General features: G+C 38.5%; 1 pseudogene; it reads right to left on the reverse strand.

Annotated features, from left to right (window-relative positions):
* Positions 1 to 20,789: 20,789 nt before the first annotated feature.
* Positions 20,790 to 22,651, reverse strand: LOC114704136 (annotated as a pseudogene).
* Between the last annotated feature and the right edge of the window lie 2,586 nt (positions 22,652 to 25,237).

The following is a 25,237-nucleotide window of genomic DNA, read 5'->3' on the forward strand; positions in this document are numbered from 1 at the left end:
TGGGAAACAAGACACAGATATATTTTATTTTCCTATTATTTAGTAAAATAAATAAATTTTGAATATTATTGAATATCCATGGCTTGGTACTATCTCATGGTACAAAACTATGATATATTGTAATTTGCAGTATTGATGGTTATGTCTGCCTTTTATTTAAAGAATGAAGTTTTTAAATGTCTTGACTATTTCCTTAGGATACAAATAGTTTATTCTAATATTTCTTAGAGGTGATATAAATGAAATTTCTACTGATCAGTCAGGAGTAACTAGTGATATCATTCTCATTTTTTGGACATACTATAATCATGTAAAATATTACCTGATACTCTGCTTGTCAATTCCAGTAAAGATTTATTTTGTAATCACTTATCTAATTGAATCTATAACTTCCACTTGAATGACCATTGTAGGCATTTTTGTAGGATACTAACTCTGATTTCATTGATTCTACAAGTTATTTTTAAAACACAACATGTTTTACTAAGGCATCTTTATTGTACTTTTATGGTCTATGTCTTACTTGTCAGGCAGTGTGATAAAAAGCAAGAGAAATTGCCAACTTGATACTAAACACAGGACATGCAAAATTAAAATACATACTTGTAGCCAAATTCATGTGCTACGAATGGCTCATCTAATAAATGTGATTACACATTTTATTCATATTTCATTCTATTTTTCTGAAATTTAGAATAAAAAAATGGCTGATTACTATTGCAGTAGTTTTGCTTTGAAATTAAGCTGCCAGTGCTGAAGAAGCTACTCTATGTACTGTTTATGGGGCAAAACATGAAACCGATCAAAAGATACAAATTTAAACAACAGCAAAGACAACAAGAAAAAGTATCAGAGGTCCATCAGGCTCACTTGTAATCCAAAGCTCTCAACAAAACCTTTATCACTTTATAAAGCCCCATGGTCTGGCTTCAGCACTTCCCTCCAAGCCCACTTTCTGTCATTCTTCGCCTGTGCCCCTCTCCAGGACTGCTGCTTTCTTTGTAATAATTCTATAAGGAAACTTCCTGTACTCAACTAGCTTCACTTTTTTCAGAGTTCTGGATAAAGGCCTTTGCTGAGAAATGTCATCACTTGTAAGTCCTCACCTGCTTTACTTTTCTAGCATTTACCTGTTCTTGTTACTATTTTCTATGTATGCTTTTGCATTATCATCCATCCCAGAAAAATCTAGCTTTATTAGAACAGAGGTTTCACTTTCTTAACCACTGCATTACATTCACAAAAGCATTATTTGTTGTGTAGTAGATTTACTATTAATATAAAAATATGTATTTTACATCATTAATCATTATGGGTATATGCTTATGGACACATATATAGCATCTAAAAGGAGTAATGCAATTTATGAATGTGGAGAAGCAAAATTACACAGTATAATCTCCATTGTGAAGTCAAATAATATTCTGCTTTATTTGCAACTTAAAATATCAGTCATCAAGTTATTACTCACATTAATAAAAGTGATCAAAAATATAATTTTAAAGATCAGTTACATAGATTTAATCTAATTCTTTCATGAAAATCTGTTAATAAACCAGTCACATCTTCTTATAATTGATAACTATATGCTGAAAAAACTATGGGTAGATTATACATTTATACTAATTATCTCTATTTATTTGCTCTTACTGTACTCAATAGATTCTACCTACTGGCTACCTTCTTTAAATGTCTTACTTCATTTTTTCAGGGCAAGAATAAGAAAGTAAAATAGAAATTCTGTTCTGTATTTCGACATCTAAAGTCCTTACAGTATGTCTTGCACATTACCAAAATAGGAGCAGAATATTAGGAGATATTAGCATTCTTTCATTAAAAAATATAGAGTCATATTTTCCAAGTTTGGTGGTGGGAATAATAGTAAGTAGGGTGTCGCACACCTTTAATCTCAGCACTCAGGAGGCAGAGGCAGGTGGATCTCTGTGAGTTCAAGTTCAGCCTGGGCTACCAAGTGAGTTCCAGGAAAGGCACAAAGCTACACAAGAGAAACCCTGTCTCAGGAAAACAAAACAAAAACAAAAAACAAAAAACAAAACAAAAAAAAATAGTAAATAGGGTGGTATTCAAAACATGGAGTACCATTCTGGTCTTGATTTACCAGGTACGTCTGTTGCTTTTAAATAACCTGCATGTAGTTTTTAGACTATAACCTGTGCTATTGTTTGAATGAGGAATGACGCCCATAAGTACAGGTATTTGAACACTTGGTTCCCAATTGGTGGACTGTTTGGTGAGTCTTGGACTTGCTGGAGAAAGCGTATCACTGGAAACAGGCTTTGAGATGATCCAGTCTCACCCTATTTGCTGTCATTCTCTCTGCTTCCTGTTTGCATTTGAAGACATGAACACTCACAACTTGCTACCATGCTCTCCTCCTGTGATGGACTCTTATCCTTCTGGAACTGTAAATCAAAATAAACTCTGCCTTAAATTGCCTTTGTCTTGGTGTTTTATCACAAAAACAGATAAGTAACTAATATAGCCTGCCTGGTAAACAAGATTGTACATATTAGAGTGCTCTAGGGAGAGAGGCCAATAGCTCAGAACAGAAAAAGCCTAGGGGCAAAATGGTATAAAAAAGACTGAAAATACTGAATTTTAATGGCCCAACTAAGCATTATTGGTTTTAACACCTTAACACTTTTCTGTTCATGAATTTGAACAAACCTCTAAGTCCTGGAAAAAAATTCCAGTTGACTCAGAATAAGAATGCAGATCTTAAATCTGTATGACACAAAATATAATAATATAAACAAAATATATTTGTGTATTGATTGTGTGTGTGTGTGTGTGTGTGTGTGTGTGTGTGTGTGTGTGTGTCTTTCCTTAACCCCTCTTCCTGCTTCTCCTTGAATAAACTCTTTGAGAGCATATTTTTTATAGGTGGGAATGTCTGAAAGAGAACAGACATCTCTGTTGATTATTCTCACTTTGTGATATGGATTCTTTTCACTTATTAAAAACCAATGAATCAATATGTTTTGGCTCTTATAAAAATAAAAGGCAGGTACAACAAAATAAAATTACCTTTATATTCTTAGAAAAGTTTCAACACATAATTTTCACGTTTGAATAGTGGCTAATGTGTGAGATAACAAATATTGTCTTAATTTATTCACCAGAGTTAAAGCTGAAATGCATGCATAGGCCTCACAAAAATGGATCCTTTGTCTATTATTTTGCTGAACAAAGATATTTGAATATTTATCCTAGGACAATAATTTTTAGACTGGACTAGCAATAATGTTATGATCTGCTTCACTGTTCATCTCTTGCACCCTAAGTAGTCAGTGAATAAAGATGAGAACAGTCTTTTTTCATAAGGTCTAACTGATACTTGAAGCCTCTGGCTTCCATAGTTAAGTTTTGATGATTTCTTGCCATGTTTTACGAAAACTCCTAGCAAAATCTTGTCTTTTTTTTAATCTAACACAGATGGTTTTTGTGTAGCCTACTTTAATAATTAGAAATTGCCATGTAGCATAGAGGACAAATTGCTTCCTGTATGCTATATGGTCAATATATATTGAATATATATATATATATTCAAAGACTAGTCATAGAAATTTTCCTAGGTAGGAAAAAGTTAAAAGTACAAAAGCTAACAAACTGAAATCTCATTTTCATCAATTATATAAAAAGCCTCCAGGTCTCCATAAATAGGTCAGAGGGTCTACTATCATGAAATTTGAGTTTTTTTTCTCCTCTTTTTTCCTCCTCTATCTTCTCATTCTCCTCTTCTTCAGTACTGGAGGTCTAACCTACTGCCTTGCATATGCTAGGCAAGTGTTTTACCACTGAGCTGTATTCAAAACCATCTTTTATCCATTTTTATGCTGAGACATGTTCTAAGTTGTCCAGTCTGGCTTTGATTTCACTGTGAATTTTCACTCCTCCTGCTTTAGCCTTGTGTGTAGCTGGGATAATAGACATGTGTAATAATTTTATATATGGTAAAAATTGGTTGAAGAAATAAGATGATACAAATTTTTCTTTCAATAAGATATTTCTGAATGTTATTTTTCAGATTTAATAACTTAATTGATTTACTTTTCTCATATTTTAGTCCTGAATATTGACCATGATATTATAATCAATTGAGAAACAAAGATTAAGGACTGAAAAAACATCCGTGAATGAAAGTCCTCATTTAGTAACCTCAAAGTCATTAAATCGCGGATTTTCCTTGAGCATACCAAAAGTAAATAATCTCTAAACACATGATATTTCTTTCAAGTAAGAGATTGTCCTTTTTTTAACTAGTGCATTTTAAAATCTAAAACAGCAGTTCTCAACCTGTGGGTCATGACCGTTTGTCAAACAAGGCTTTCACAAGGGTCACATATCAGACATCCTGAATATAAGATATTTATACTGTTTCATAACAGTAACAAAATTACAGTTAGGAAGTAGCTACAAAAATAACTTTATGGCTGGATGTCACCAACATAAGCAACTGTATTAAAGGGTTACATAATTAGAAAGTTTGAGAACCAATGTTCTAAAAGATATTAAGTCACTTTATTTTTTGGAAAGAAAGAAATTATCTTAAAGTAGCAGTATTAGAAAGAATAGTAAAATATTAACAAAAAGTAAAAGGTTACAACTATATATTCCAATATATAATTTATTCAATAGTTAATTTAGACAACTCAGCATCATCATATATTATGCTGAAATAAAGAATGTCATGAGTTCTTATGTAGAAGGACCTGTTCTATTTATAAGCCCTGGTCATCTTCATCTCATAGTTAATGAGCACTGAAAAAGAATATGGAAAAGTGCAGCTAGAACATTTGTACAGGCTAAGTTTGAAAGAATACATGGTTTGGCCAATTCTCTGTTGTTACCTAATCACACATAACTGAAAGGGATCCTGTGAAATGAAGTTTAGCCATATCTTCAGAAAGAGGGGGACTTTTTTGGTAAACAACTGACATTCCTTTGCTTATTTATGCTCTGCCTCTAATTAACAGATACTCAGGAGGCTGGAGAAATGGCTAATCTGAATGCTTACTGCTCTTGCAGAGAACAAGAGTTCAATTCCCAGCACCCACATTGTGGCTCACAACCATCCAGTTTCAGTTCCAGAACATGGTCCATGTACACACAAGAATTAACACTCAAACACATAATATGAAAATAAACAAATCTAAAAGAAAAAAATAAATACTAACAACAAAACCAAATACTCAGTTCAATGCTTATGTTTCCATGGGTGCATATGTTTCTCTGGCCATTTGACTCTGTGGTCCTTGGCTCTGCTGTTCTATTTGGCCACAACTTATAAATGAGTACTGGGGGACATCGATAATCATCTTACTTTACAATGTGTGAGGTGGTCATGTCTAAAAATACTTACTAGATTGAATCTTTTCATTTATTTAGTGGGAGAGGTACAGGACATGTTTGTGGAAGCCAGAGAAGGACAAGTTTCAGAAGTTATTTTTCTCCCTCCCCCGTGTGAGTGCCTTGGATTGAACTGAGGTCCTCAAGGCTCGCAGAAAGCTGTTTACCCACTGAGCCATCTCACCAGGTACTTGCTGTATAGTTATTTACTTACTTGTTCAATGCTTATATGCCACCATTCTGGCAGATATTGAAATATACCAAATTGCTAATGATACAATGACATTCAATATATTTTTTGAGAAATATGGTGGCCCTAACCTCACTATGTACCTGAGGATAACCTTGAGCTGCTGATATTCCTGCCTCCATCTCCCAAGTGCTGGGATTATATGCATGCACTACTATGCACTACTACCAAGGACTTTGGGCATGTAAGTTAAACGCTAGAAACTGAACTACAACCCCATCCCCCAGGATACTTTCAACATTTATTTATTTTGTAGCATGAATTCTAAAATGGTCTTTTAATAAAAAGCCTGGAGCCAGATATTGGGATAAATGCTAGAAGATCACAGAGACAAAGGAACAAGCCACTGGCATGTCTTACCTTGCCAACTCCATGAATCCTCTGAGTCCTTAGCTGAAAGCTCTCCAGCTGAAAAACTTTAGTTCCTGTCTCCTCACACCTTGTATACCTTTCTCCACCCAGCTATTTCACTTCCGTTCTAGTTCTGGGATCAAAGGCATGTGACTTCCCAAGCAAAGGCATGACCTCCCAAGTGCTGGGATTAAAGGCAGGTGCCATCACTGCCTTGCATCTATGCTTAATCTAGTGGCTTGTTCTGTTTTCTGATCTTCAGGCAAATTTTATTAGGGTATACAATATATCACCACATTATTTGTTTACTTTTTATTCATGTATTCCTTTATTATATCTGTTCACATGAACACTGTTAAATCAGGATTCCAGTGAGATTACAAATTACTTTGCTCAGCCTTGTCAGTCAGCACAGAAAGGACTGTGTCTCTTGGGCAAATAATTTCAGGAAGAAGAGAAACGTGGGCTATGGCAGCAACAATTTCCTCATTCTGAAGCCCCTCATCTTGCCCCTATAAATTGTCACAAACAGCTTTACCCTTGGCAGTCCCAAGGGGGAGAGAAACTTCCCTTGATGTACGCACTGATAAACTCAGTCTTATCTGTTGAGACTCCTTTTTTTAACCTTCTTTCTCTTTACACATTCGGTGCTAAAACATGGGAAGGGAATCTGAGGTCACTGGGAGCTCAAGCCTTTTACACAACTTCCCATGTTCTCATCCACTCACCAGTCTTGGGTGGAGTGGACTTGGCAGGGCCACCTGTATTTCTCAGGCAACCATTTCTTTCATTTTCCACCGCCCTCTTCTCTCCTCCCTCCCTCCCTTCTATTTTGCTCTGACCCTCTGTCTTTCAGACAAGAAGCCAATTCTCCATTTGATCAAAACATACATCCAACACAGTCAAATCTCAGGACAAGGTAACGCTTAGGACCTAACTCAAAGGTGCTCCAGTTAGTTCTCAGGGTCTCACAGGGGCTCCTTCTGACTTGTCTTGAGACTTCTCAATCAAAGGTTCTGGAAGCTTTCCCACATCCATGAGGCTTGCTCAGTTGAGAACTTCAGGAACTCTTCACTGGGCTGTGTGAAACTCTTCCACTGGCTCTGTGGTCTCTGGACTCCGGGAGGGTACCGAGTTTGGGGAAGCCTCTTCTATTGCTGTGCTCGGAGGCTCTGAATCAACCCAAGCAAATACAAGAGGCTACTGCAAGGCAAGATTTATTGCAGGTTCACACAAAAGAAGGGGGGAAGGGGAGGGACTGATCAATCAAGGCCACAGAACAGACTCAGGACCTGAACTGCAACCCTGAATGTCAGTAGAATCAAGTATTTAAGCACAGAAATCACATACATTTGTTGTCAAGTTACAGTTACAATTTTCACAAATCAGGATTTAGTGATTAGGGACTTCCTTGAATGTTTCATCATTGTCAACTGTTACACAATGCAAGCTTTTCCATCCAACCAATTAGACTCATTTGTTCTTTTTGTTGTTAGGAGAAGCCATGTTCCTAATGTTTGTAAAGAACTTAAAATGAATACCAACTATTTCTACAGTTTAAAGAGAAAGTAGGTCAGCTATTGGAAGGTTCCCAGCTCCACTAGGGCTTGGGAACCTGAACGTTGTTTCACCCCACAGGTAAGATGGAATCTGGCCAAAATGTCAGTTCTTAGGACAAGGTGCTTTTTGTCTGTTCACAACACTACTTTCAGATATGTTTGGTCTAAAACCTGGTGGATGCATATGGGTGGCTGGATTTCACTCATTTTTACTTTGCTTCCATTTTGCCCCTGCCATAGGTTGCAAATCACACACCCTTGGCCTATCTACGGGCTAATCTAATAAGAAAACTCCTTTGGGGGGACCTCAGACCGGTCATACTTGTTCAGCTCTTGGTCCAAATTTGGCCTCAATATGCATTTGACAATGGTCACTCTAGCCCAAATTAGAAACTTTCAATTTTAATATCTAAATTGATTTGAATAACTTTGTAAAATTTAATGGAGAATGGTCCAAGGTTCTTGCCCCATATCATTCTCAGCTCACCTTAACCCTTCTCATCCCTGCCACTCAGCTCCTAATTGCAACCTTATCTGAGTCAGAATGCCTATTATTCCCATATTCCCATTAGGTTTCCAAGCCTGCTTCCTTTAACTGAGATAGACCTTCTGTTCTTGGGACTCTTTTGCCTTATGCTTATGGTCTGCCTTTGTTTCTGCCCCGCCAAGCCCTGGATACTCTGGCTTGTATTTTTACAGTTTTCTGTTTTGATGGTCTCTAGCTTACAGATGTTTATATTATTGGCAACTTGATGTCTTTATAAGAGAGAAAGTACTCGTTATGCTTTTCAGGTCTTCTGTCCCTGGTTATAGATATGTAAGTCACTGAGTTCAGTCTTACAGAGATTTAAATGTCTTTTGGGTATTGATAATATTGGAGGATTGTCATATACTGTTTTATTTCACTGAAAAGCTGGATATGGAGATGGGATTTGACCTGCCTACTTCAGACACAAGCATGTTTGTCTAAAAGTTTCCTCCAAAGCCTCTGTCCTGACTCTGACAAGGAGAAGGAGATAAACAAAACAAGCAAAAAGAAATCATGTGCTTGAGAACAGCTAAAAGATAAACTATTTCCAATAAAGGGGTACTTTTATTTATCTCATAGTATTTAATTTTTAATGAAAGTAAATGTATATATAAAATTGAAATGGCTAAATGTAATTATAGATGTCATTCTCTCCGAATACTCCCCACTTCTTGATTCTTGTTTACAAAAATGAAAACATAATGGGCCCCCATTCAAGGTCATAGATAGCTTTCAAGCTCTTGCTGAAATTTAAACTTTCTTTATCTCAGGATCTGTAAGACTATTGGGAGCATGCTTTAAAAAGCTGTGAGATCCGAGCCAGGCAGTGGTGGTGCACACCTTTAATCCCAGCACTCGGGAGGCAGAAGCAGGAGGATCTCTGTGAGTTCGAGGCCAGCCTGGGCTACAGAGTAAGTTCCAGGAAAGGCACAAAGCTACACAGCAAAACCCCGTCTCGGAAAAAAAAAAAAAAAGAAAAGAAAAAGCTGTGAGATCCTAAGCAGAAAATAAGTTAGCTTAAAACTTGTAACAAAAAGGGATTAATAGTCAAATGTCTATGAACAAATAATTTGCTACAGTGTGTCATGTATATAAGTTGGATCCAACTCTTGTTTGGGAAAATAGAAACAGATTTGTGAAAAATACTTAAATGGATATAAAATATAAAGTTATGTTTTTGGTAAAAGAGGTTACAGACGATTGGATTTAACAATAATATGTTTGATCATTGAGATTTATAAATTCCTAGTTATAATGGTCTATTCATGCTAACAAAAACTGACTTAAAAATGTATGTCTAATAATTTATGTCTTTGCTAAATTTGTCAGGATTTAGATATTTGAAGAAACTGAGTCATTAAAAACTATGATATTTTGTAAAAGTACACTATAAAAGGATTGGGAAAATGAGATTCTCAGTCTCCTCATGGACTATATCTATGGCTTAAAGTTTGTTTTGATACTAATAGATCTTCAATTCAAAAATTGTATTTTTTGAGGCTCAAACTTAGCAGGAATAAAATTATTAAATCTTAATTTTATAAAAGTTAGTATTTTATTAATTGTTTAAGATAATTAAGACATAAAAGTTAATTATCAGTCACCTTGTAAGTGACCAAATTCTTTCATGTGCTCAGAACTATGTTTGTAATCATGCTAAGTACAAATGTTATCCATTTACAGAGATGGGCTTGTAGTGAGAGACCCAATTTATGTCTCCCATTATATAGTCCTCTCCATATGTTGTCAAAGTTAAGCCTACAGCAAGCAACTCAAAACAAGTTTAAAGTAAACTTAAAGTTTGTTTAACATAAAGTATTATTCAGAATTGGATATATTTGTTTAAAGAATGGTTATACAAACTGAATGCTTAAATAAAATGGGTTAAGTTATAACACACTTGTATGGCAGGATGTTCCCAGGCTTTAGATTGTACCCCTTCCCATCAGAGGAAATGGCACACTGGCCTCATTATAGATTAAGGATGCATAGAAAAATAAGACCTTCTAGAAGTCTGTTGCTTCTTCTGTCTGTGGCTCTATAGGTCTGATCAGCTCTGGCTTTGTAGGCTAAACCAGAAAAACCTGTTTGTCTATAGGGAAAATGAATTACTTCTTATGTCTCTCATGACAAGGGGATGGATTCTCTTTTGCATTGGTGGACCTTGGAGTTTGCATCCATATCTTAAATGTCTCAAGCAACAGAGAGGCACATAAGAAATTACCCTTGCCTCAAGTTTTCCCATACTGGAATATGAAAATGCAGTGAACAGAGGAAACTTGTACCTAAGCTACGACCCAATGGCTATAGGACCTGCATACCTTTACAATTGGCTACCATGCTTTCTCCCATGGCTTTCAATTTTTCCTCTTAAATAAAGCTAGTTCCAGGGTCCGTACCCTAACCATCCATGTTCTCAGATTAAAAGAGACCACCAGGTACTCTGTCATAAAACTCACAGTTTGGGATAATTATTCAGAATATCCAAGCAGTGCCTTTGGAAACTTTGTAGACAATCTTTTTTTTTTTTTTTTAAAAAAGTCTCATTAGGATATTATTTCTCTTTTAAACTGTCAATTGGGTGCTGAATTTAGCTGACTTGTTTTACAAAGCTTCTAGGAGCTTGTTCCTTATGCAGGAATCTGATGTCACAAACAGCTAATTACAGTAACCATAGCCTATGTAACTCTGATACATGGATACAATTGCCTTTAACCTTACAAACAAAAGTTACATTAACTTTGTTTCTTAATATTCTCTACTGGGTTGGATAGTTATTACCTCCTGACTTATGTTCTGCATCTTGGTCATCTGTTATGCTCTTCTGTAGCCCCTTGAATAGACCCCCATCTGAGGCATTCTAATTGCTGCCCATTTCGACATCACCTATTTTGTCAGTGTGAAGCAGTTGAAGGGAGATTGCTTACCCAAACCCTGGAAAACAGTTCAGATGACCTCTTAAAGAGGGCTAATGGGCCATGGCTCATCCAACACATTTCTCTTTTTGCCACTCTAGGTATTTTTTTCAGGACTCAGAACTAAAACAGTCGGACTGAAGCCTTCCTTGCACCAATTAATCCCTCTGTCTCACCAGCTCACAAAAACAAACAATCAATCAATCAAACAAACAAACCCTTACAGAATTTCAGATCAGATTAACAACTTTCAGGACCAATTCAATGCTTTTGCTGCTATGGTGCTACAGAATTTAAAAGTACTAGACCAGACTACTGCTTAAAGATGAAATGTGTGTCCTCCTCCTCCAATAATGCTGCTTGCACACCAAGACATCCTGACTAGTTTGAGATGAGGTCTGAAGACACAGGAACCATCTCAAAGTGCAACCACATACCTCTTACATACAGGCTTTTGCTTCTCTTCCATTCTGGATCTGCCTGTTAACCGTTCCTTTCCTCCTTGTTATTCCTTTACTTAGGTTTTTAACTCTGTCTTTTAAATGTTTTACTTACTGAACTTCCCCGTATACCCAAACAAATTGTTGCACTAAACTCTCCCACTGGCTCTCAACCTCCAACAGTTCCATTTGTTTCTGACACATCTTCAGAGAGATGTCTTTCATGCTGTAGAGAAACTCTGGCTACAAGGGACCCTCATCTTTTTACCCCAGGCCACAGACAATTCTTTACATTTGTCCTCTACTTCTCCAGTTCCCTTCCTTCGATGTTCTGTAGCTTTCTGTTGCTTCTGCTAGTTCACTTTGGTGCAATACTCCTGGCAGTAGAATTAGTCACTGTCAACCTGAATCAACTCTATATCCATTTCCTCTCATTGGCTCACTCTGTCTCTCCGACTTCTGCCCCTCTGCATCCCTCTTTCTTGGGAATCTCTGTTTTACTCTGTAACAAAATCATGTTCACAGTCCTCTCACCATTGTTTCAAAAGTTCTTCCAGAAATGGAAGATGACAATTGCATGATCCATTGCTGCTAATCAAGTTAAAACTCTTCTCCTAGTACACGACCTGATAACTGTCCTTTCAATGGACTTAGAACTAAGCTCCTCCTACAACAACACTCCTCAGCTTGAAGCAGTTAGAAACAATCAGTGTCCCTCTTCCCCATTTCTTTCTTCTTCCCTTTTTTTTTTGTCCTATTTCTTTTTTAACACCTATAGTCTCCACTTTTTTTTGACACTACCCACTTCTTTCTATGCCTTTTAAGGGTTGGAATAATAGAGTGCCTTGGTGGTAACACAGGATTTTTATGACAGTACAAATGACTTTGCTCAGTTTTATTGGTTAGCACAGAAAGGAATGCCTATGGAGGCATCCTGTCTCCCCTTGGGACAACAACTTCAGTGGGGAGAGAAACATGGACTGTGGCTGCAACAATTTTCTCATTCTCAAGCCCCAAAGATCACCGCTTTAAAGGGTCACAACCCTTTTTCACTTGGTAGATCTTTTAATTTCCCATGAAAGAGAGGCGGTCTCTTCTTTGCGTGCACTTATAAACACAGTCGCATCTGTTGAAGGTCAGACTTTCTGCCTTCCCTCTCTTCACGATGCCTCAGAAATCTAACAAGCACATACCTTGGTACATGTGTGGAGCTCAAAGAACGACTTGTGGGAGTGAGTTCTCTCTATCCACCACACAGGTTCCAGGAATAGAACTCAGGCAATCAGGCATGGGGGCAGGCTCTTGTACCCACAGCCACAGGCACTTCAAAATATTTCTGAATTGGATCAAAACATATTATTCTCCTGTAGTGAGAAGCCTCAAATACCTAGTATTTTGGCATTTATACTTTTGAAACTGTTAGGTTTACTGACTCATTTTCAGTGCACCACGCATGGCAGAGGTGATTGCTTTAGAGATCAGGTTACAAATAGACTTGGAATCTGTTTTCTGTCTTTAATTAATCTGTTTTCTCTGAGGGAACTCAGTTACTATTTTGTAAGCTGCACTATGGAGTGGACAACTTGAAAGGGAACTTTGGTCTGTAACTAGTAGCTAGTAAGAATTTGAAGTCTGACAACAGGAACATGAGTAATTCTAGAAGCTTCCAGTTTCCCATGTGAGCCTTGAGCTGAATCTCCATCTGACACTTGATTTCAGTCCCATAAGACATTCTACCAAGAGCTACAGAGATGGCTCAATGCTTAAGACTATATAAAATGTACAGAGGACTGAACTTCAGTTTCCAGGATCCAGGTTCAAGAGCTCACAACTGCCTGTAACTCCAGTTCTAGAGCCATCTGTCAGTATTGGCCTCCTCTAGAGCCTGCACACATGTGCACATATCCCCACAGAGATACATACACATAATTAAAATATTAAAATAATAAATCCCGAGCAAAGGATTATGACACCTGTTAGGCAGAGACAGGTGGAGTTCTTTGAGTAAAAGACCAGCCTGATTTACATAGCAAGCTAATGCCAGCCAAGACTATACAGAAAGACCCTTCTTAGAAAATAAATAAAAAGAAACTAGGACATATGATCTCATAAAAGTTACCCAAGATCAAAGTCAAACCATTTAAAACTTCTAGCATGAATGGGGAGGGCTCTCAAGGCCTCATCCCTAGCTTGGGAATCGTTGGCATTTGATAGCTGCTGAGGAAATCAAAGTCATGTTTTTATCAGAAAGTGACCACTGGTAGATTGCCCATTCCCCAGTGGATGATTGTGGTGTTATATTGTGTACCCTGAAAAAATTTGCCTGAAGATCAGAGTGCAGAACAAGCCACTAGATTAAACATAAAAGCCAGGCAGTGATGCCATATACTTTTAATCCTAGCACTCAGGAGGCAGAGATCCATCTGGGTCTCTGTGAGTTCAAAGCCACACTGGGTTACATGAGATTGATACAGTCGAGGAGAGAAACAGAGTCAGACTGTGGTGGCACACACCTTTAATCCCAGTACTTAGGAATAACATGCCTTTAATCCCAGCACTTGAGATCTCATGCCTCTGCTACCATTATTTGGGGAGCACACATGCCATTAATCCCAGCACTAGGAAGGAAGTGATATGGCTGGGCAGAGAAAGGTATATAAATCATGAAGAGTCAGGAACTAAAGCCTTTTCGGCTGGACCCCTTTTGGCTGAGGACTCAAAGACATTCAGTCAGAGAATTCATGGAGTTGTCGAGGTGAGAAGTAGCTGTGACTTGCTCCTTTCTCTCTCTGATCTTTCAGCATTTACTCCAATATCTGGTTCTGGGTTTCTTGCTAATTAGATAATTTAAAATTCATGCAATAGATGACCCCACGCCTCTGTGAATATGAGCAGCACTAACTGGAAAAAAGTGAGTGTTATTTAAAAAAAGATGACACAAAGTTGCATGAAGTTGGGAGGGAGATGTGTTGAGGAGGGAGGACCCAGGAAGGATTAGAAGGTGGGAATAGAAGAGAAAAGAATATGTCACGATAAGAAATACAGATATTTGAAGCTTTCAAAGAACAACAAAAATTTAGAACTTCATTATGAATTGTAGAACACAAGTAAACTGTATATAGTCCTGGCCCACAGAAAATTTTAAAAATGCATTAAACTGAGACTACCTGGAAAACAGGACCCCAAGAAAGACACGGGGATCTCCCAATGATGGAGAAATGGATGAGATCTACATGAACAGCCTGGACATGAGTGGGAGCAATGAAGGGCAAGGGTTGAGGGAAAGAGAGCAGGAGATCCCACCTGAATCAAGAACAGAGAGGGAGAACAAGGAATAGGAGACCATGGTAAATGAAGACCACATGAGGAAGAAACAAAGTGCTAAAGAGGCCCACAGAAATCCACAAAGATACCCCCACAAAAGACTGCTGGCAATGGTCGAGAGACAGCCAGGACTGACCTACTCTGGTGATGGAATGGCCAAACACCCTAATAGTTGGGCCAGAAACCCCATCCAAGGACTGAGGAATCTGGATGCAGACATCCACGGCTAGGCCCCTGGTGGAGCGCTGGGAGTCTAATTAGCAAGAAAGAGGAGGGTTTACATGAACGAGAATCGTTGAAACCAAGGTTGGATAAAGCACAGGAACAAACAGCCAAACAAATGGAAACACATGAACTATGAACCAAAGGCTGAGGGGCCCCCAACTGGATCAGGCCCTCTGAATAGGTGAGACAGTTGATTGGCTTGATCTGTTTAGGAGGCTTCTAGGCAGTGGTACCAGGTCCTGGGCTCGCTGCATGAGATAGCTGTTTGAAACCTGGGACTTATACAGGGACGCTTGGCTCAATCTGGGAGGAGGGATTGGACCTGCCTGGACTGAGTCTATCAGGTTGACCTCAGTCCTTGGGGGTGGCCTTGATCTGGAGGTGGTGAGAATGGGGGTGGGCTGGGGGAAGGGGAGGGGGCTGGAAGGGGGAGAACAAGGAAATCTGTGGCTGTTATGTAGAACTGAATAGTATTGTAAAATAAAATAAATAAATAAAAAAATCCACAAAGTTGTATATTAATATGTTATTTATACAGTCATAGATAACTGATTCAGAATTGTTTGGCTTGAAAGAGAAACATGCTTGTGATCGCTTAGTTTATATTTATCAACAATACTTATCTCCAATAACCATATATGAATCCCAAAATTCATTTTACCTTTCACCTTTTACTATTTTCCACGGTTTATATTTTTTAGCATGAATGCAATTTATTTTTAATCATTAAAATAAAGTTAATAGTTCAAGTCATTTTAATTTTAGTGAGAAAATTATAAATGATATGATATACGATTAGAAAACAATGAGACTAGACATAGTGGTGCACACCTTTAATCCCAGAATATGAGAGACAGAAACAGGACTATCTCTGTGAATTCCTGGAAGTCTGATCTACATAGCAAGTTCCAGGACAGCCAGGACTACATCGTGAGACTCTGTATCAAGAAAACAAAAACAAACAAACAAAAGAAAGAAAACAAAGAGGACACGTAAGTTTGACCATAAACATATGAACATGTTACAGAGTACAAGTGAGGCAATTTGGTAAAGAACAACTAAATAACAAATCTTCTCTTTAAGAATAATAATAAAAAATCTCTATATCAATTAATTATAGCACTATAGAAATTGAAGTGAAAGTAAAGGAACCCACTGAAAACAAGTAATTCAGTAATCGAGCAAAAAATAAATGTCTAACACACAGAGAAGATTAAACACAAGTATGCATGCACCTATTTTGGTAGATAAGGCACAACTGTCGAAATAATGAAAGAATTCCCATTACTTCAATACTTACAGATCAATAGCATTTCCATTAAGAAAAGGATATGTAACATAATAGTGGCCAAGTTCCTCCATAAATCCTTCCCCACAGATACAGCATATAAACCACCAATTCATACCCCCAAATACCTTCATAAGAACTAAGGAAATAAGATGAGAGACTATGGTGACTTTTTAATTCAACAAAATTGAAAAAAAATAGTTGAAGTCAAGAAGGAAAGTGTTCCCTAACTCTCTTCTCCCACAGTTCTGAGTAGCCCAGTTTTGAGAGAGCAGCCTCGAGGAATGAAGAGAAAATTCAGCCCAAGCCTGAGATTTGCAACACACTTCAGGCTTCTCATGAGGAACCCTAATTCTGGGAACAGTTCCATGACGCTGACTGTGAGGCCAATACTGTGGTCTGGTCCACAAGAACTGTATCAGGTTAGACAGCTTACTATGGCACAAGCCTGAGACCATTGTGCGGGTGATAGGAGCTTCATTCAAATTAGTTGCAGACTTGGAGTGGGCCTGAGGTACACCTGACCTACTCTTGAGTTCGTATATGTTGAACACCTGTGAGAATCATGTGACACATGGCTAAATTCCGGACTTGGTGTCCAAAGTACCCCAGACTTGGGTATCATAGCTATTGTTAGGGTTGTGTCTATGATGAGGAGGATAAACATCAGTTAATATTTTGCTACACTTAGAGCTAAAGCAGCACGTGCTATATCCTGCTTTGTAACCCTGCTTATCTCTTGAAACAGCTAAAACTATTCTTGAGAAACAGACGCTTGTAAAATACTGTTTTAACATCAGCTAGATTTTGTGCTCAGGGATTTGTTGGTTTTCCTGTTCAGGGATTGGTTGGTTTCATGCTCACTTGGTCAGGGGCAGATTTGGCTCCGGTTTCAGGGCCAAAGTGTGTTGATTTTATCACTGGCCCTTTTTAGCCTTTTGGCTCTAGTTTTAGGGCCAGAGTGTATTTCTTTCACTGGCTCTGATTCCAGGGCCAAAGTGTGTTTCTTTGGCTCTGGCTTCAGGTTCAGAGTGTATTTCTGTGGTTCTAGTTTCAGGGCCAAAGTGTTTCTTTCACTGGCTCTTGTTCCAGGGCCAGGGTGGGTTTTTTTTTTCCACTGGTTCTGGTTTCAGGGTCAGAGTGGGTTTCTTTGGCTGGCCTTTTTACCTTACAGTCCTTGGTTACGTGGGCTGAAATTCTAATCCACAAATAACAGAAAAGGTCAAAAAAAGTATGATCAACATCCTATAAATGTAAGAAACCAGATTGGGATCCAGGCTTTCATATTAAGAGCTCGCCTAGGCCTGCCAGACTAATAGGCCAGAGTCATCCAACTCTCAGAGTGGTGTTTGGTTTCTCGAAGATCTAATTTCTGCAACATGTACAAAGGGAATTTAGAATGATCTAACACCACGCAGACATCTATATTTCAGTTGGAAGGGATGGGGTTTGAGCTTGTATCACAGAACTAGATAAGCCATGGTGCATCCCAAAGATTGTGAAGGTGCCTGTGACAGTGAGGTTACAGTATAACCCAGCTTACTATATTAGCATAGGTAGACAAGGGTCTGTCCATCTCAATAATATCCTAACACTATGGTATTATTAATAAAAGATACAAGAGCCAGATATTGGGGTGAATGCTGAAAGATCAGAGAAACAGAATAAGCCACAGTCAATCTTACCTCTCCAATTCCTCAGATGATCCTGTTTCCTCAGACTGAAAAACTCTGAATCATCTCATCCAAATGGATCTCAGCTGAACTGCTGCTGAAAGCTAAAAGCTTAAAAGGCCCTAGTTCCTGGTTTTCATGCCTTAAATACCTTTCAGCTTCCTGCCATCACTTCCTGGGATTAATGGTGTCTGTCACCATGCCTGGCTGTTACCAGTGTGGCTTTGAACTCACAGAGATCTGGGTGGATCTCTGCCTCCGGAATGCTAGGATTAAAGACATGCTACCACTGCCTAACCTTTATGTTTAATACAGTGGCTGTTATGTCCTCTGACCCCCAGATAAGCTTACTGGGGTATATAATATATCAACCACAAAGGGGTGGAACAAAACATCTCCCCCCAGCACAGCCAAGTGCAAACCATCTCAGACACCTTTGGTACTCAGGCTCATGGTCCAATTGTCCTCTTTATGCAGACCTGCTGGGTAAAGACACTAGGAAATCCAAGTGTGCTCCAAAATGATGCTATTAGATTTTTAACTTTCTTCCTGAAAACATTATCTGTGTTCCCTTAATTGAGGCTACTATTTTGCTAATTGTTAGTATGTTGTTTGTGTGCATGTGTGCATGAGTTCCTGGAGGGGAGGATCAAATGGGTATAATTTTATTGCCAAAGGGTTTCTTCACTGGATTTGGGGGCTTGCAGATTAAGCTAGACTATATGGCCAGGAATCCTCCTTTCTTTGCTCCCTCTCCCAGTGGAAGAAGCACATGACAAAATATCTAGTTTTCATGTGGGTTCTGGTGTCAATTTAGGTTCCCATGCCTTCAAAGTAAGCAAGCACTTTAGCAACTGGTCTACCTTCTTTGGCTTATATTTTACACACCATTGCAATATATACTGGCATGGTAAATTACCAGTGCTATGATGGCTACAAGTTAAATATTTTCCCTTGAATATTTTGATAATTAACAGCTTTTAATTACTTAAAAATAACTTTATTTTCTAAATATTATTTTGTGTATCTGAGTGTTTTGCATGCAACACATATAAGCAGTGCACCCAGGGGCCAGAAGAGGGCATCAGATCCCCTAGGTCTGGAGTTATGAATAGTTGAGAGTTGTCATGGGGTGGTGGGAATTAAGTCAATGTTCCCTGGAAGAGAAGCCAATTAACTTAACTGCTAAGACACTACCCCAGCCCATTTAAATATAATTTTAGATTTAAATATTAGTTTAGTGTTAAATTCTATTTGAGCCCCTTCTCAGTTAAATAATTATAGAGAGTCCATTTAGAATCTATGAATTTGTTTTTTTTTCCATTTAAATAAGTTTTCTGTGAAGAACAAGTGAGAAATTATGTTTGCTTATATGTACAACAGTATATTTCTGGGAATGAATGTTCATAGAATAGTACTAGAGATAAACAGAGTGCTAATGACTGAGAGAAATAATGTAAAATGTTATACAGAAAAACCCTGTCTCAAAAAACCATCAAAATAGTTAAAACTATAATTAAAATTGCATTTTGAATCAAACAGCATGGCATAGCTCTTCTAAACCATCTTCCAATGAAAACATCCAAAGAAACTTTAATTTTTCCTAAAATATAATATTTTTTTCTTTTTTGGTTTTTCAAGATAAGGTTTCTCTGTGTAGTTTGGTGCCTGTCCTGGAGCTCACTGTTTAGACCAGGATGGCCTTGAACTCACAGAGATCTGCCTGGCTCTGCCTCCTGAGTGCTGAGATTAAAGGCGTGTGCCACTGCCTTCCAGCTAATACAGTTTTAAACACTACATGGATGCCTAAAAGCATTTTCATTTCTTTAAAAAATATTTACTTTTCTTTTTGTCTGAACGTGTCTCTGTGCACTATGTGCAGGCCTAATGCCCTTGGAGGCCAGAAGAGGGTGTTGAATCATCTGGAAGTGTGAGCCACCCATGTGCGCTGTAATGTGACTGACTGGAACCTGACTCCTTTGGAAAAGCAACCAGTGCTCTCAGCCCACTGTCCCATAGCTCCAGCTACTAAAAGCATTTTGCTAATAGTTTTATTAAATTGTTTTATAAAAATAAAAAGTATCTGTTATTGCAGTTGTTATAGCTTCAACATAAAAGAATTATTAAAATTTGGTGAGCAACTTTTAGGAAAAGATTAACCCAGGAGGACTTTTTGGAAGGTCATCCTGTAGTTTTTTCCAACCATGACACTGATAGGGTCGATCAAACATCTTAGTGGTTAAATCTAATTTCGTTACAACTTTAATGTACTTAAATAATTCCATATTATTAATGTGGGTTCAGAAATGTGAATAAACCAAAATTAGACAGTTCCTTATCTGTTTAAGAACAAAACTGTTTTATCCTATTTTCCTTTTTTTGTGGAAAAAAGTCAAAGAAGTGTATGGTGTGTGCATGACCAAGTTTTTGAAGTAAAAACACAAAACCATGGTTTGTCTTATTTTACTTTACTTTAGAGCACAAATATTTAATTTTTTTACAATAAAAACTTTAATATTTATAATTAAACTACTGAATGCTTAAAAAAATCCAACCACTTTTTGGGAACAGAGATAAGATCTTAGAAAACTCTTAATTTTTCACCAATTTTTCAGGCAATTCCTTAGTTAACTGTGAGAGGACAAAGGAAGCTTATTATACTTCTATAATCGTGTAATATAAGGAGTTACCTGGAGTAGCAAAACCAGGTAGTAGGAAAGGGGAAAAAAAGGTGGAGTGGAAACAAATACTCTTATAAAATATTGCAAACACAAGGCAAACAAAAACTTACTACTCAAGGTGAATTTTTTCAAGTCCCATGTACTGAAGTGGTAGCCAGCTCCTGGTGGTGCCTCAGGACATTGCTTAGGAATTTTCTTGGTTTTCTTCCTCCTCAGAGGATGAGTCACTGATATCTGCTCCTCCAATTTCAATTCTAATTCCTCTCCAATTTGTCTGTGTCATGCGACTCATGAGGAACCAAAGCACGTGGCTGTCAAAAAAGTAACTGTAGTGTAAGCTAAAACTATCTCGTTTCTGCTTATTAACTTTAAGTACATTCTTTAACCCAGCAAGCTTCATGGAAGATTTAGCTATGGGTACCCAAATCTTGACCTCGTGGTCTAGGCCACTGGATGCCAGCACAGGTAGGTAAGGATGAGGATCAATACAGTGTATTGTTCCTCCTTCATCTGCCTCCAAGAACTGAACTATCTAGCAGGATGATTTTTCCCAGATGAAGATGTGCCCGCAATCATTACCACTCATCACAAATTCACTTCTGGGGCCATAGAAATTTACCCCTTTCACTGTGGCATTATTTCTGTGTCCTTTATATCTCTTAACATATTCAGCTCCATTGCTATCAGAAGAGTTGAAGATATAAATATCTTCATCATTATAACTAGCCAGGAGCTCTGTGCCATCATAACTGTACATCATAGAGGTGATATATGCTGGACAATTATTATAGCTTCGAAGGTGATGAGGGCAGAATTTTTTGAGAACTCCATTGTTGACATTCTCATCAATTTTCCTTTGGTCATAAATTCTCACAAACTGATCTTGACCACCTAAGGCAAACTGGTAGAAATTGGAAGGATTCACAAAGACCGTATAGAGTCCCACTTTCTTATCATCTTCTTTGATTACCACCACTTTTGAAGCTGGGTGGGTTTGTCTGAGTTCAATATTGAAAACAACTGCATCTTCACATGAAGTTAAGAATCTGAAAGGGGAGTCTGGCTCCAAAGCCAATCTATGAGATGCTGACTCATGCTTCACCAAACGTTTAGTCATCTGGGTGCCTGGAAGAGCAGACAACTGTGCAATGCGTACCTGCCATTATGACCACACATGGCCAAGACAGCATCATTACAATTAGGAAGGAATTTAGCCTGTAAGATATTACTTTTGTGGCCACTAACAAAGTTCAATAATGGTTGCTCATGAAGCCAGTCCCACAGGAACATTTTTAGGTCATCACCGCCACTAGCCAGCAAGGTGCCATGTTGGTTAAAATGCACAGTGTTGACACATCCGGTATGGCCTTGATAAATATATTGTAGGGAGAAACGCTGCACAAATACTCTTCCCCCACAGGCCTCATAAACCAAGCAGGCACTTGAACCGATCTGTCTATCGTGAAGGGCAGGCATTAAGGACTTTCCATCGAGGCCTTGGGAGAGGAGATGTCTCTAAGGCCATCAATTGATCTAGTAAACTATCATCTTCAATATGACATTGCTTACTGCTGTCCTCAATGGGCTGTTCATGTACTTCAGACCCTTCATCTATCTCATCCAGAACCTCACCAGCCTCCAGATCATGGTGGCGGAACTGACTTCCCGCACCCTGCTCTTCCACCACCTCACTGGCTGCCAACTCTTGGTGGCTGCTCAATCTTTCCACATGGCTGATAAAATTGTCAGAGTTCCCCAATTCAGAACAGTTGGAGTCATTGTCATCATTGTGATCGTCATCATCTTCGTCACCGTTGTAACCTGGGAAACTGCAGAATTTTCAGGGTCAGTACTTCCAGAAACACTGCTATCTCTGGTGCCAGCAACATTGCTGCTTGGTGCCGGACTAATTTCTGGACCCTTGGTTTTGGTATTAGAAACTGTCTCTGTATCCACCAGGGTACCAGAAGTCTCATCCAAGCAGATGAGCAGGCTTTTGTTCTCAGAGTTCTCTGCGGCGGCATCGGAGTTGCTCTTTTGGGACATTTTGAACAATTTTTGTGGTAGTGGGTGTGAACTGGAGAAATCACTAACCACTAGGACTTCAAGAAGGCTGTCAGGCTCACAGTCCACTGCAACAAGCTCGAGAGAAGTGGCGACAGACCGGAGAAGCGAGAAGCAGCAAGCACATCACTGATGTCTCAGATAAAATGGAAGACCAACAAAATGGGAGGACAGAAAGAGCTTGCTGACATAATTGATGTGCATTACGGTAGCTGGTGAGGTTCAGAAAGCTTCGAAGTGTATCTCACCTACCTTGATATCTTAGGGCAGATTGTTTTTGTTTTTCTTCTTTTCTTTCCTTCCTTTTTTTTCTTTTCCTTTTTTTTTCAGTTTAAGAGCTCTGCTTGGACAGAGATGAGGCTGTTCCATGTGCTGCTTACTATTTCTTTTGTCTTTTCTTTTCTTTTTTTCTAAATTAAATTCACATGTGAAGAGTGGACTGAGAGTGTGTACAGTAGGATGGCAACGAGAGGGAGTCCAGTTCTTGTGTGAGTTAAGGAGATTGATCTCATATTGTCAGGATTGGCTGCAAGCACCTTTACCAGCCGTATCATCTTTTAGCAGACACAAAAGTCTCTTGAATATTGCAGCTTGGCGTTCTTGTAGAAATAGACTTAGTAGTGAGCTATCAGTAAAAAGTGATCCTCTCTAAGCTATATAGTTTCATAAATCTCTCAATACTTTGTTTGAAGTAAATGTTCAGTATTAAATGAAAATAAAATTTAGAGCAATTAAAAAGTCAATTAAGAACTCCGTAGCTCATGATTTTATAACATATAAGAAATTTAAGCAATTCAAAGATTTTGAGAAAACCTTGAAAACATTTATCTGGAAAATTTGTATAGGGCTTAGCAGAAAATAACAGTGTAGCTAATTGATTTTCAAATAAGCACTTTTTAGTTTGAGTAGATTTTAGATTCTATGTTAGACATAATTTCCCACAGATATTTTCACTGTTTAACTGAAATTCAAGATTAACTCAAGTCTCCTATACTTCTTTCAGGACCTCTTAGTGAGCAAAATTTAGTGCCCTCCATATAATTAAGGTTGAAATCGAAAGGTTTTTGCACGGCGACAGGCTTCTCTGCCAAAGCAGAAATCCAAATCAGACCAAATCAGACCCTGTTTAATGGCTAAAGCACTCCCAGGTGATTCTCCAGAACCCCAGGGAGCAGATAGAGATGAGAGACAAGAAAACCACATGTCTATATTCTGGGATGCAGCTGAAATACTCTATGGGAGTTGTCTTGAGCATCTCTAGGGAGGAGCCATGTTTGGCAGGATTTAAGGGGTGGTTTTGGGGAAAGAGATGATGGAGGGGACTTGAGGTGGATCTTCCACCAGAACATTGCAGATTCTTTGGGTAAATGGTTCCCAGGATGCCAGGGTGCCAGGGATTGAGGGGCAGCTTCCACCAGAACAGAAATCAACTGATGAGTTTAAAGTGGACATGGACATAAATAACTGATCTACCAATTGAGGATAGAACAACATCCTCTTTCTTTCTCATCAGAAACTTTATACATATATTTTTAGAGCTCATTCAATTTAAGGCACTTATGGAGCACCAACCTAATTTTATGAAGAGAACTTGATATTATAGAACTACCACAATATATTCTATAGTCTTCAAAATGTATAGTAGTCTTTTATAGAGTGTTAGAGGAAAGGAGAACAGCTCTGCAAAGATAGTTAATTGGTAACATGTGTTAGTTACCTTCAAATTTGAATGAATTACCACTGGAATAGTAGACTAAATTTTCTTTTTAGTGTTGAGGAGTGATGGTGTATATGCATGTGCGTGCACACATGCATTTGAGTGTGCTTACATGTGTGTGCATGCTTGTGAAATCTGGAGGGTGATGCCTGGTATCTTACACTATTGTTTTCACCACGTTATATTTCTTTCTTTCTTTTTTTTTTAAAAAAAGTTTTTTTTTTTCATTTTACATACCAATCCCAGTACTCCCCCTACCTTTTCCTACCCTCCTACCTTCCTGATCCCATCTCCATCCACTCCTCAGAGAGGGTAAGGCCTCCTTGGGGAGTCAACAAAGTCTGGCATACTAAGTTGAGGCAGGACCAAGCCCCATCCTCACTGTGACAAGGCTGAGCAAGGTATCCCACCTTAGGGAGTGTGTTTCAAAAAGCCATTTCACATAACTGGGATAAGTCCTGGTCCCACTGCCAGGGGCTCCCCAAACAGATCTAGCCACATAACTGTTACCCGCATTCAGTGGGTCTAGTTCGGACCCATGCATGTTCCCCAGCTGACAGGCCAGAGTCCATGAGCTTCCACCAGCTTGGGTCAGCTCTCTCTGTGGTTTTACCAATCATGATCTTAATTTCACTTGCTCCTGTGAGCCCTCCTTCCTCTTTTCAACTGAAGTCCAGTGTTTAATTGTGGATCACTGCATCTGCTTCCATCAGTTACTGGATGTAGGTTCTATGATGACAATTAGGGTAGTCACTAATCTGCTTATGGGGGAAGGTAAGTTCAGCCATGCTCTCTATTATTGCTAGCAGTCTTAGTTGATGTCATCCTTGTGGGTTCCCGGGGACTTCCCT

Source organism: Peromyscus leucopus, chromosome X, assembly GCF_004664715.2.
Source record: "Peromyscus leucopus breed LL Stock chromosome X, UCI_PerLeu_2.1, whole genome shotgun sequence".
Classification (NCBI taxonomy): domain Eukaryota; kingdom Metazoa; phylum Chordata; class Mammalia; order Rodentia; family Cricetidae; genus Peromyscus; species Peromyscus leucopus.